This window comes from Aethalodelphis obliquidens, unplaced genomic scaffold (genome assembly GCF_003676395.1).
Source record: "Aethalodelphis obliquidens isolate GAN/ISIS:26980383/991018 unplaced genomic scaffold, ASM367639v1 scaffold15, whole genome shotgun sequence".
In the NCBI taxonomy this organism is placed as follows: domain Eukaryota; kingdom Metazoa; phylum Chordata; class Mammalia; order Artiodactyla; family Delphinidae; genus Aethalodelphis; species Aethalodelphis obliquidens.
The window spans coordinates 4,884,225-4,896,366 of record NW_020837959.1 but is presented as its reverse complement, the minus strand read 5'-3'; the positions used below and the strand labels follow the sequence as shown (position 1 = coordinate 4,896,366).

General features: G+C 39.6%; 1 long non-coding RNA gene across 1 annotated transcript in view; it reads left to right on the top strand.

Moving 5' to 3' along the window:
• The window catches only part of LOC113625367 (uncharacterized), a 362,063-nt gene that overhangs the window by 336,277 nt on the left and 13,644 nt on the right, over window positions 1-12,142 (top strand). The window contains exon 6 of the long non-coding RNA XR_003434638.1: window positions 9,202-9,367. This is a non-coding gene — a long non-coding RNA (uncharacterized LOC113625367). The remainder of the gene's footprint in view (window positions 1-9,201; window positions 9,368-12,142) is intronic.

The window sequence follows — 12,142 nt, the reverse complement described above, 5'->3', positions numbered from 1 at the left end:
CTCTGCATCATGGTTACAGCAGGCTCTGAGCTAAGAATACACTGAACTTGAGTCCCCCATAGAGAGATGGGGCTTCTGTGCAGGGTTGCATTGAAGCTGGGGCCCAACCAGCCTGTCCTCGGCCACTGTGAGCTGTGCGAGTGGACGGTGGGATCCGAATGCCGACACTGAAAGAAGATGGACCCCGACCACGCCAGCTACATTTCCTTGACTAAGTAAGATGTGTCCCAGAGGTGTGCTAATCACTATATACCTCATGAGATCAAGCTTCTGGTTCTCTCTCTGACGTGGGACCTGTTCAAGGCCCTGGATGGGCCCTAGCAATGTGGTATTTGTCTTTTTGTATTCTTTTTGTTAAATGGGGTATAAAAGATTGTTAACCTTCAATCTCTACAAAGCCTGGGTCAGCCCCTGATCTTTACCATTACTTATGTGAAAAGAGATTGATGGAGGGCGGGGAGGGATAAATTGGGAGTTTGGGATTAACATATACACACTACTATATACGTACTAAATAGATAAACAACAAGGACCTACTGTATAGCACAGGGAACTATACTCAGTATTTTGTAATAACCTATAAAGGCAAAGAATCTGAAAAAAATAGATATATATGTGTGTATAACTGAATCACTTTGCTGTACACCTGGAACTAACACAGCATTGTAAATTAACCACACTTCAATAAAAAAAAGAGATTGATGGGTATTTTTGTTTATATTTAAGGAAATTGCTAAGCATACCTTTGTTATGTATAATATAGTGTAAATTTAATTCTATCCAATGAATTGTCTTCTAATCTTTTAAAAAATATCAAATGGAAAAACAGCGTCGGTTTTACATTTTAAGAAGTACCAGATAAATCCAGCTGTCCTATACTGCCACTCTCATGGCGTCAAGATTGTGAATGTAAGGGAATAACATTCATTCAATTTATCACAAACAGAGGGAAGTATCTGTCTCCTTCGGCCACTCTCCTTTAGCTTAACACAAGCAATATGTTTGGATTGTGACTAGTTTAAAATGTAAACTTCTAAAAGTAAAGCTGGGCAGGTTGGCAGCAAAATATTGGTGGATAAAGACATGAGCTCCTTTTTTTTTTTAAGAATGCACTTGGAAGTTAATCCTTAGAGTTACACATTCACAGGTCAGAACACGTGGTGAAAATGAAGATTGAATGTCAAGATCTGTTTGATAGAAACAAATTAATATGTATTCCAAGTAGCAAAACACAGAATAGGAAGAATGTTCATTGCATGGTTTGTTTCAGGACACCACTGTAAAGATTGGTAAACTAACAACCTCTTGTTTGACATTTGCAGGAAGGATGTTGGATGGAATAACTCTCCTTGGCCTTCTTGCCTTGAATCTGAGGCCTTATTTGGGCATATTGCTCTGTGCTATATGAGCAGATGCACCACAGGAGTAAATAAAACTCTCTCCTCCTGGTGTCTGGGTCCAGATACTCTGAGGTCAGGATACAGCCCTTTTAACCTTCACATACACAGCACAGCAAGCACTGAGCACGGTGGAGGGGACCTTCAGGTGAGATTATAAAAGCAATTTGGAGTGCAGAGGGCCAAAGAAAAGTATCTTAACTCGGGCTGCCATAACAAAATACCATAGACTGGGGGGCTTAAACAGAGGTGTTTATTTCTCACAGTCTGGAAGCTGGAAGTCTGAGATCAGGTCGTCAGCAAGATCAGGTTCTGGGGAGGGTCCTCTTCCAGGCTTGCAGATGGCCAGCTTCTCACCTTGGCTTGCAGGACAAAGAGAGAGTGCTGGTCTCTGGTCCTCTTCTTATAAGGGCATGACTTCCATCATAGGGGCCCCACCCTCATGACCTCACCTAAACCTCCTCACTTCCCAAAGGTCCCATCTGCAAATATCATCACAATGGGTGGGTAAAGCTTCAACATATGGATCTGGGGGGACACAGATATCAGACCATAACAAGAAGCAAGTTCAAAGCAAGAAAAAAACACTACTGAACTTGGGACTATTTGTCCACCTACAGGATCACTCCATTTTTATATGAAAACAATTCTATTGTTTTGATTTCTTTTTTTTCTCTCTAGTTTTTTTCTTTCTAATTTTATTCCTTCTCTCCTCCCTCTCTCCCTCCCTCCCTCCCTTCCTCCCTCCCTTCCTTCCTTCCTTCCCTTCTGTTACTGGCATCAACAGTTTGCAATTAATGGACTAAAAGTTATTCTGTTTTTGTTTTTCCTGAGGTCAAACCCATTAAAGGCAAATGGGCTTTAAGCAGCCCTTCATCCAACTGTAACTTAATTTGTAATTTTCTATTTCTAATATAGAAAAAAAGCCCTATATGCAGAAAATTGAACATGAATTAGACAATTCTTTCCTATTAAAAGATGAAAGCTTAAGGGATAAAAGAATCCGGTGTGTCAAATTAAAAACGAGGGTATATAATATTTTAAATAAGTGTCGTTTAAGCTGTTTAATAGAACCTACCTGAGGGTACATGAGACATAGGTGACAGTAATAGTTACTAGAGCACTAATAGTTCAGCTCTCCAAAATGAAAGTTTTAATTGCATCCTTTAAAAATTTGACCATCAAATATTGTAAAGATCTTTTCTAGAAAACACGCATGCACATTTTTCTTTATGTAAGTTTGACGCTGGCCAAATCATAGGTCAGTAATTAAATGCTCGTCCGTTTATAAAATTGAAAAAAAGGCATTTAAAATCATTTAGTGTGCATTAGCCCAGGAAGTAAAACATTTTGCTCCTTACATTCCTACGTATTTGGCCGATTACTTCACTTATCCTCAGTTATTAATGTTGATGGGACACTCTTTATTGTAATATGACAGGTTATTAAATCTTAAGGCCACCCACCATAATTTATGTTGCCATAGTTTGTAATACTGGAATCAGAATCGGTACTTAAGATGTTCTTGTGTGGGACAGAGAGGAGTGAATAGCTTCTTTTTTCTCACTGAAAGGCCTCCTTCTTTCTTCTTCTGTTTAGGAGAGCTTTGGCTCTACAGGAGCTTGACCGGACATTTTGTCTCTTTCAACATCTGACTAGACCCTTTGGAAACTCCTCTGATTGCTTTGCCTTTATTGCTTTTCCCTTAGCCTGGCTTGTCGAAATACTTTATCTTTACATGGACACCCACCTCTGCTTCCTGTTTCAATCACTTCTATGTCATGCTAAAGAGAAAACAACCAAAATAAAATACAATAATTAACGCTGGCAGTGTTGGGTTCTTTAAAGAAGTAAAGCTCCTTAACTGTCAGCTCATGAAACAGTCTTATTTTGTAGGTTGGTGTGACTTTATACCAGTATAAAAAGCATAATTGTTAAGTATAATAAATATGGATAAATAAGGAATTACTGACTTCAACCACCTAGACACTAAAATGGCCAAATTCCTGACCACTCACCCCCTGAGGCTTGCTCTTCCCACAGTGTTCCAATTCAATGGTTGACAATGTCTTCTTTTCAGTTGCTTAGGGATCAAATCGAGTTACCTTTGGTGTCTTTCCTCTCACAGCAAATCCTGTTGACTTTACCTTCAAACTATCTACAACCCAAGTCTTTTCACCACCTCTGTGCATCCCACACTGGTCCCAGCCACCATGACACTGGCTGGACGTCCTGTAGCCTCCAGGCTCTTTCCTTCCGTTCCCCCTTTGCCCCCTTAGAATCCACGCTTGATAGATGATCCTTTTCTTATCTGGGCCGATTGATCCCCTCTGCTCAATCCTGAGACTTCTCACACAAATTCAAGCAAAAGCCAGAGCCTCCGAATGGTGGCCTGAGGTTTCTGACCTCACCCCCTTCCCCTCCAGCTTTTGCTCTCTCCTCTCCCACCCTGGACCCCTCGCTGATCTTCCCAACTCAGGGCCTTGGCACTTGCTATATTTTCCACCTGGGAATGTTCTTCCCTCCTTTACCATTAGGGCTGCTACTTCACCTCTTGCTGGTTGGCTGGTACTCAAATATCCTGGCTGCTTTGTTAAAAAACTTCAACCCTCCTATGACATGCTATGTACACATATGATATATTGATACATTGTGTATTTATTGGACGTCTGTTTCCCCGTCCGCCAATGACCACCATAGATTGTGAATGCGATGACATCAGAGGTATGACTCTTTTATCCAGTGATGTACTGTCAGTGGGAGAACACGTACATGGCGCATACATGGACACGCCTCCCCTCCAAAATACTGGCAGAATGAAGAGTTGATAACAAATATTCCTAAATCTGTTCTTAAAAATGTCTGTAATCCTATTTTCTCTTCCCTGCAGTAGGGCTCCCTTTATATGACTTAAGCCCTCCTGTACCTAGAATGCCCGTCACCCATCTTTGCCTATCCCACGGGCTAGCTGCTCCTTCTGCATCTAACTTGCTGGATGACACCTGCTTGAAATTCTTTCCCCTCTTCCAGAGACTTACTGGTGCCGTGTCATGCCTTGTTTCTTGTGTATTTATGTGTCTTAACTTACATGTATGTTAAATTCCTTTAAAGCAAAGGACATACCTTACCCAGGCCTTGGTGCATCTTGTTATTACTATTTGCTCAAGAAATGCTTGTTGAATGACTAAACGAAGATGTGAATAAAGGGGAAAGAAATGAACGAAAAATGCTGTTCTCTTTAGCAAATAGGAAGAGTGTACAAAACTTGAAAAGGATTTATTTAGAGTTATTAGAAAAATCTCAAATACATATTGATGCATTATGCTGCCCATACTTTTTTTTTGCTGTACGCGGGCCTCTCCCGTTGCGGAGCACAGGCTCCAGACGCGCAGGCTCAGCGGCCATGGCTCATGGGCCCAGCCGCGCCGTGGCATGTGGTATCTTCCCGGACCGGGGCACGAACCCGTGTCCCCTGCATCGGCAGGTGGACTCTCAACCACTGCGCCACCAGGGAAGCCCTGCCCATACTTCTTAATCATACTCATCTTGGGTGCTTTTTCATCTGACTGAACTTCTTTTGGATTATTTATTCAGAACTTTGTGTTATCAAAGCTGAGTCACATTTTAAAGGTGAAACTTCTTTCTTCCCCCTACCCCAATAATGATTCTTTTTTTCCTATTGGAGGTTAACTTTTATTTATTACTTTTTATTTTATTATCTTTAATTATCTTTGGTTTAAGTAAATTAAACTTGAAGACGTTTTCTAAACAAAGCCAAACCATTATCACATAGTTCTTAAAGGAAATTTTTTTTTTTACACACTAATTCAGGTGTTTGTTACACAGTTTATTTTTTATGTAATTTAATGAAAGCAATTTATATAACTCATGATTGGACTACTCAGGAAAATGGAATAATATTTAAGCTTTCATAACAGGAGAGTTTTTGTTCTTCAGTAAAGATTACAACAAAAATTCCAACTGGGAAAACTCTTTCTTATAGATTTGTTTTGAAGTTATGTGTATGTGAGTTTATTGTGTGTGTGTGTGTGTTTACACATAAAATATCTGTTTAAATGATATATTTATATGGTGGAATCAGCCCATGTTAAAAAAAAAAAAAAGCCTGATGTCCTGGAAAGATTTTTCACCTAGAAATCAATAGACATTAGTTCTTACATAGTAACATTTATGTAACTGCCACTATGTATTGAACGTCTGTTTTGTACTCAGTGCTCTGCACCCATTAATCCTTACAATAAATGTGTGAAACAAGCGCTATTATCCTGTTTTGAAGATTAGGAAATGGAGGCACAAAGAAAATAAGTGATGACAATGACAATCATCAGGACCAAAGCCATTCAGCTGATAAGGGTCCACGTGACTCGAATGCCCATGTACTGAAGTTTGCCAACAAAATCTAGCTCTGTCATTAGCCAGCTTTGGTATCTCAAGAAGGTCAGTTGATGGGTACAGTGTAAATAGTGCCCTTTAGAATGACCCAGTAGAGCTGCCATGCTTCTATTAGCCTCAGTATCTTTACTTGTAAAATAGGTACTGTAATAGCTGTTCTGTTACCTCACAGTTGATTTACCGTAGAATGTTCACACCATTCAATAAATAACACCAGTGTAAATCGTAGTATTATGGCTCTATTTTAAAGTTTATAAATAGGAGTTTCAGGGTTCAGAAAGAGGTTCTGGGAGAGTAGAGCATCTGCAGAGGACATGGCAGCTCTGCACCCTCACCCCATGCCTCGCCCTGTGCATCTCTTCCATCTGACTGTTCCTGAGTTATATCCTTTTATAATAAACCAGTAATCTAGTAAGAACAAAAAAAAAGATATAAATATAGTAAGGTCAGTATTCTAATTTGAATTATTTCACATAATTTAGTCTTAGTAGCACAGATACAGTTTATCCTCAGATCAAACAACCCTGTTCTGACTACTAATTCCTCTCTTTCCATTATATTACTTATGCACATTAATTTTTCCCATCCTAGATCGTTTGCTTCTTTGAGGGAAGGAACTACATATTTCTCCCGATGCCAAGTCTTCCTGGGATGCTCAATTCTAAGATTCATCTAAGTAATTTATTTCCAGATCTGGGATAGTTTGCTCTCAAACGTTTCCTTGGTTTATGTTTTAAGAATTCACTTAATTCCTTTGATTTTCAGGTTGACCCCACTGCAGCCGTGTTACTTCAGACTCTTTCAGATTTCTTGGCTAAGTTCATACAGGGTCATAAACAAATCTTTTAATTATATACTTTTCCTGTTCCTGTTTTTATAAAACATGATTAAAGCTTATTTAAAAATACAAGATTTAACTTTTTTATTTCAACTGACAAGAATTGCCGGTAAGATTTCATTTTTCTAAAGTCAATATTTTTGAACTATTTTAAATACATTCACAATATATGGGCTTAAAGAATCTGGGAGGTGTGAGGGAAGTAACATTACATACCACTGCTTGGAAGAATTCCTGGTGAAAAACGGATACCTTAGACCTCCATGGGATGGTATTTGTTATGTAGCCACCTGGTGTGGTGGGAAGAGTTCAAATTCTGAAATTTGTTCCCAGCCTTCCCTTACCTCACCCATGAGGAAGGGTAGGACTCAGCTCTGGGTGAATGGGAAGCCAGGTGCTTTCCCAGCTGTGACCCAGCTGCATGTGTTCTCAGCCTGAACCAATGGAGAAGTGTAAGCCATCTTGAATGAATCATGCTTTTACCTTGTTGGAGGAACCTCCACAGCTGCACTGACACTTGACCTCGGACCGAGTCTTTCTTAATGACTCTCACGCATGGACAGAGGTGGGGTATGCTAACACAAAACTGCAGTGATGACGCTTAATCCTCAGCTGCTACACAGGATGGGCGAGGATGGGCCTTGTTAAGGTCTGTGCGAAACCAGGGATGGAAAGCAGAAACCAGCCCCACATTTGTTTTTTCTCTCTTTCTCCATATTTGGTTTAGAACTGACAGTGGACTCTTAGACACGTCAATTCATGAGATTCAATACTGTAGAGCCAATTACTGATTTTATTTTTTAAGAAACCACAGCACCTTCGCTCTGGGTACCATCCTCCCCTGAGTATCATGCAGTACCTACCTACCATGGGCCTCATGTGACAATCGTGGATCCTGTGCAGGACAAAAGCGACCTAACACCTATTTTTTACCTAAGAGCCTCTGAGGGCTATGTTAGCTTAACTGGGGAGTAGTTAATAAGTTATCAGGAAGAATTTACCCATGTATATTTTAACGGTCTTTTATCATATCACCACAAACTATAAAGCAATAAAACACAATAAAGAGTCATTCTAATATTAGTTTAAATGATTTTAGAAACAATAGAATTCACTGGCCAACTGTGTCTGAAAACTTTTGGTAAAAGCCAAAGTGTGATGCCCTTATCTTGACTTTTTTCAGTTCATTTCTTTGAAGCCTAGTTGTTTTATGAATGTGTATTGAAATGTAGCTAAAGAATTCCATTGCAGTTGGAACACTTACTTCAGTGGATGCCCATATAAGTAACCTGCAGTGAAGACATACTTTGCTCTCTACGTGGTATGCTAGGTACAGAAGTAACTCTATTGAAACACTAATTTCTGTGGCCAATATGAACTTACATCCTTTCCACAAAGGACAGAAAAGTAGGTACTAGCAAGTCAAACAAACATAGACATCCCAGTTAGTCAGTTTAAGGGCAAAATGTAAAGTCTATTCTATGAGTCTGATGCATTTGCTTTGACAAAATGTGTACTGTATCAGACCAGAAATCTAGGGAAATAGATTTCTCAACACAAGTTCTATCATCAGGTAGAATTCTATAATAAGCAACACATGAATCAGATGTAGAAAAAGGTAAACCAAACATAATAATTCAAAAGTATTTTTGCTTTAGATTTGGGAAAAAAGGAAATCAACCTGAATTATTTGTGTTTTAGAAAGTATATGCTTTCAGCAAACACGTAACACACACATACACGCGCACATACACGCAAGCGTACACACACATAAAGACACATATACACTGAGCATACATTTACATACCAACGTAAATTACTGTTAAGTTCACTCTTGGTCAGTAATAAAATGCAAACGAATTTTTCTTTCTCTTGAATTGCTTGTATTTTTGTTCTGTGGGCCCAAGCATATGCTCAGCTCACGTGAGGAACACTCAGTAGATAATTGTTAACTTTGACTTAACTGAATTGAACGAGTTCAGGACTGTGTAACAGAATCCCTGATTTAGGGAAAGCCATTTACATTGGTAGTAGTGGACTAAACGAAGTAAACATTTTTAGTGTCAAGTGCTCTCCGTTTTCCGTGGTACGTTCAACACTTACGTAGATGCAGGCACAGGGGACAGAGTATCCTAAGGTTGTAAAAGCGTGTTGATCATTGGCTTCTAAAGTAACACCTTTAAAAAACAAAAACAAGTGACTATTTTGATTCCCTTTGTCTTGTTCTATCTTCAGCTTCTCTGACACAGTATCAGTTTTTCTAATAAATCTCTAACACAGGAAGGAAACAATGCCTAGCCTTCTGGAAGTGGGGCAAACTGTTAACTAAAGCAAAGTGCATCATTTTGCCAAACCTGGGGGAAAGTTAACATGAAAAGAGGACAAGCTAAAACAATTCTTAGGATTTTGTTCTGTGAATTTCCAAATTTGGCCTTCATTTCCGCGTAAAGATCTTTGTAGAGTCTAAATTTCTCTTTCAAAGCATTCTTTTTGATTTTTTCTCATTGAGGAACAAGCAAACTACAGAGAGGGCTTCTATTTTTTGCTCTTTAGGTTAAACCGGCAGAAGCAAAGGGTCTCTGTTTTCCTGAAGTGTGACACCTCCTACATGGAAACGAGGGCAGGATAAACTGGGGCATCTGAAGTGACCTCTTCCGGGCAGGATGTGGAAGTGTGATGCGTCTCCTTGAGCAAGACCTTCCAAAATGCTTAATCTAAGGTAAATAATATTTCAGTATCCTCAGGTGGAGAACCAAAATTCCTGAAAGCTTTCTTGGGCAAGGAAAAGGTCAGCAAAAATAGCCAAAATAAAGGGGCAAAAACCAGATAAGATTATCACACAACAGACCTAAGAACTGCCTGGTGGTGAAGGTCAGACTCTGCAGAAATGTTGGGTCAACAAGCGAGCCGTAAAGCAACCAGGGGTGTATGTAGTTTATTGGTCTCATGGAAACAAAATATTGATCAGACAGGTAGTGCCACTTAATAATCTTCAAATGCTTGTCAGGTAATTGGTTACTGATTTGAAGAATACAGCAGATAATTTTTAAATAATTTCTTCGGTGTGAAAAAAATCATCATTTCAGTATACTGAGCCCTGAACAATGCGAAGAATTGCACATTGCTAATTCAAGTGATTTTATGGCAGAGTCATAATTCCCTTTTCAGATAGAAACCTTTATCAGGAAGACGTTCAGGGTTGGGTCTTTTCTTTGCCTTTTGAAACTATAAAAACAGATGAAGGGCAGGGCAAATGTAAAGAGAGTTACATGTACACAAATCCACCCCAAAACAGATACATTCACGTAGATTCGTAGGATATTTCCTGCAATTTTGCGTTTATCATAAAAGAATGGGGAGTCTTGGGTTTTAACCATGGAGTAGATTCGACTCTACTTAGATTCCAGGCACGAATACAAATTTTTCTGCAGATGTAACACTTTCTCAAAGGGAAATCCTTTTGAAGTCTAGGAAAAAAGCAGAGACCCAGGTGAATGGTTTTTCTCTGAGGACTGAGCTTACAGTCTGGCTCATTGAATAATATGGACCAGGTAAGGCATTTTCATAAAACCTGAGATCATGATGATTTTCAGCTTGCTTTTTAGAATAAAGAAAATCAACAGTGGTATTTTCTGACATACAAAGGCCATCCCTTTTCCCACCATTAATTATTTGTCTGATTTTAGAATCAATTCGGTATTTACCGGACATCAAAATACCTTAAGAAGGTCTCCTCTACTCCGTGTGTCTCTAACCCACTGACAGTTTACTTTGTGTTCAGAATTTGCATAGAGCTGCCAATTGCATGATAAAAAGGAAAAGGAAAAGGAGTTTGTTTTTGCTTCTTTGGTTTCAATTAACATCTGCCATCTTCCTGACCTGAATTCTGACAACACAATTGCTATGAAATATTGGTCTGAACTTAAAACCAGAAATCCTGAGTGTAGGTTTCTGCCAAATAGGTGCTAGTTAGAACCAGCTGCCTGAAGCGGAACTACTAAATGCTTGAAGGTTGCCTCTGATCTGAGCCGGTCTCTGACAGAGCCCTTTAAAAGGAGAAACTTCCAGTGCAAATACGACTCCAGGATGGATGAAGATTTATCTATAGCCTGATCAATGGGTCATTTCTCTTCTTGTTTAATTTATCATTGGGTAGATCCCAAACCTAAGCAGCAATAATGAACGAGAGCTATATTTAGAAACTTAAAGCAATTGTCTTGGGATTTAGATGGTGGTGGGAAAGTGTATGCGTTTGAGGGTGTGAAAGGAAAGAAATGGGATATCAGTAAATCCGAAGACTACAATTATAGAACACAAGTTTGGGAAAGAGGCCTTAACTGTGGGTGTATGATGGAAATTGCAAATCAAAACAGTCTCAAGGGCTTCCCTGGTGGCACAGTGGTTGAGAGTCCGCCTGCCGATGCAGGGGACACGGGTTCGTGCCCCGGTCCGGGAAGATCCCACATGCCGCGGAGCGGCTGGGCCCGTGAGCCATGGCTGCTGAGCCTGCGCGTCCGGAGCCTGTGCTCTGCAACGGGAGAGGCCACAACAGTGAGAGGCCTGCGTACCTCAAAAAAAAAAAAAAAAAAAACAGTCTCAAATCACTCCTCGACGTAATTGTGCCACAGGTGACCCTGAATCATCAAAAACAATCAAAAGTTTAACTAATAGAAAAAATTCTCAGTGGGTAGAATTGGCCATGGTCATCTCATTAAGCACACAGTTCTGTTTTCGACATAATTAGTCATCTAATTACTCATCCAAAATTAGTTAGTGCATTCATATGCCTAATTAATTATAATTTCATTCAAACTGCCCTGTTGGTAATGCTTTTGTTCTCTGTTCCAACAAATCAAATTACAGAGGGACAGATTTGATTTGGAAATTGGTTTGGGTTGAGTAAATTGGTTTGGGTTGAGTCTCATCTTAAACATATTAAAATATTAACGAATAAAACTGTGAGAGTATTAATTTCCATAGTAAAGATAACTCACCCAAATGTTAAATATTTCCAAGGAACCCCGGTTTCAAACGTGAGAGCCATGAATCTCCCAGAGCCTCAGAGGGCTGAGGATGAAAGAGCAAAATCTGAGTTCAAATATGCCTGTTACTAGGGGTGGAACCCTGTGCAAGTGGGAATGAAAATCAGTGTGCAGCACAGAAAACCTGGGGGTGGAAGGCCGTTGGGTTTCTTATGAACAATACAGACTGTTCCCTGTTGTTGGTGCATTGCTCATGGCTAACCGGGAAAGATTATTCTAACAAGATGGTTTCTAAAAGTTGTTTGATAGTTAATCTACAGCTTTAGTATTTTTCCTGGGAAAAATATTAAGCAGCTCTTTTTGGGGGGATGGACCGTGCACTAGTCACTACGCTAAGCGTTTTGAATTTTGACTCACTTAAACCTTAACTGGCCTTTGAGGAGGGTACTGTTGTTGGCCTCATTTCACAGAAGAGGCGCAGAAAGATTAGATCATGTGCTTGAAGCCACCAA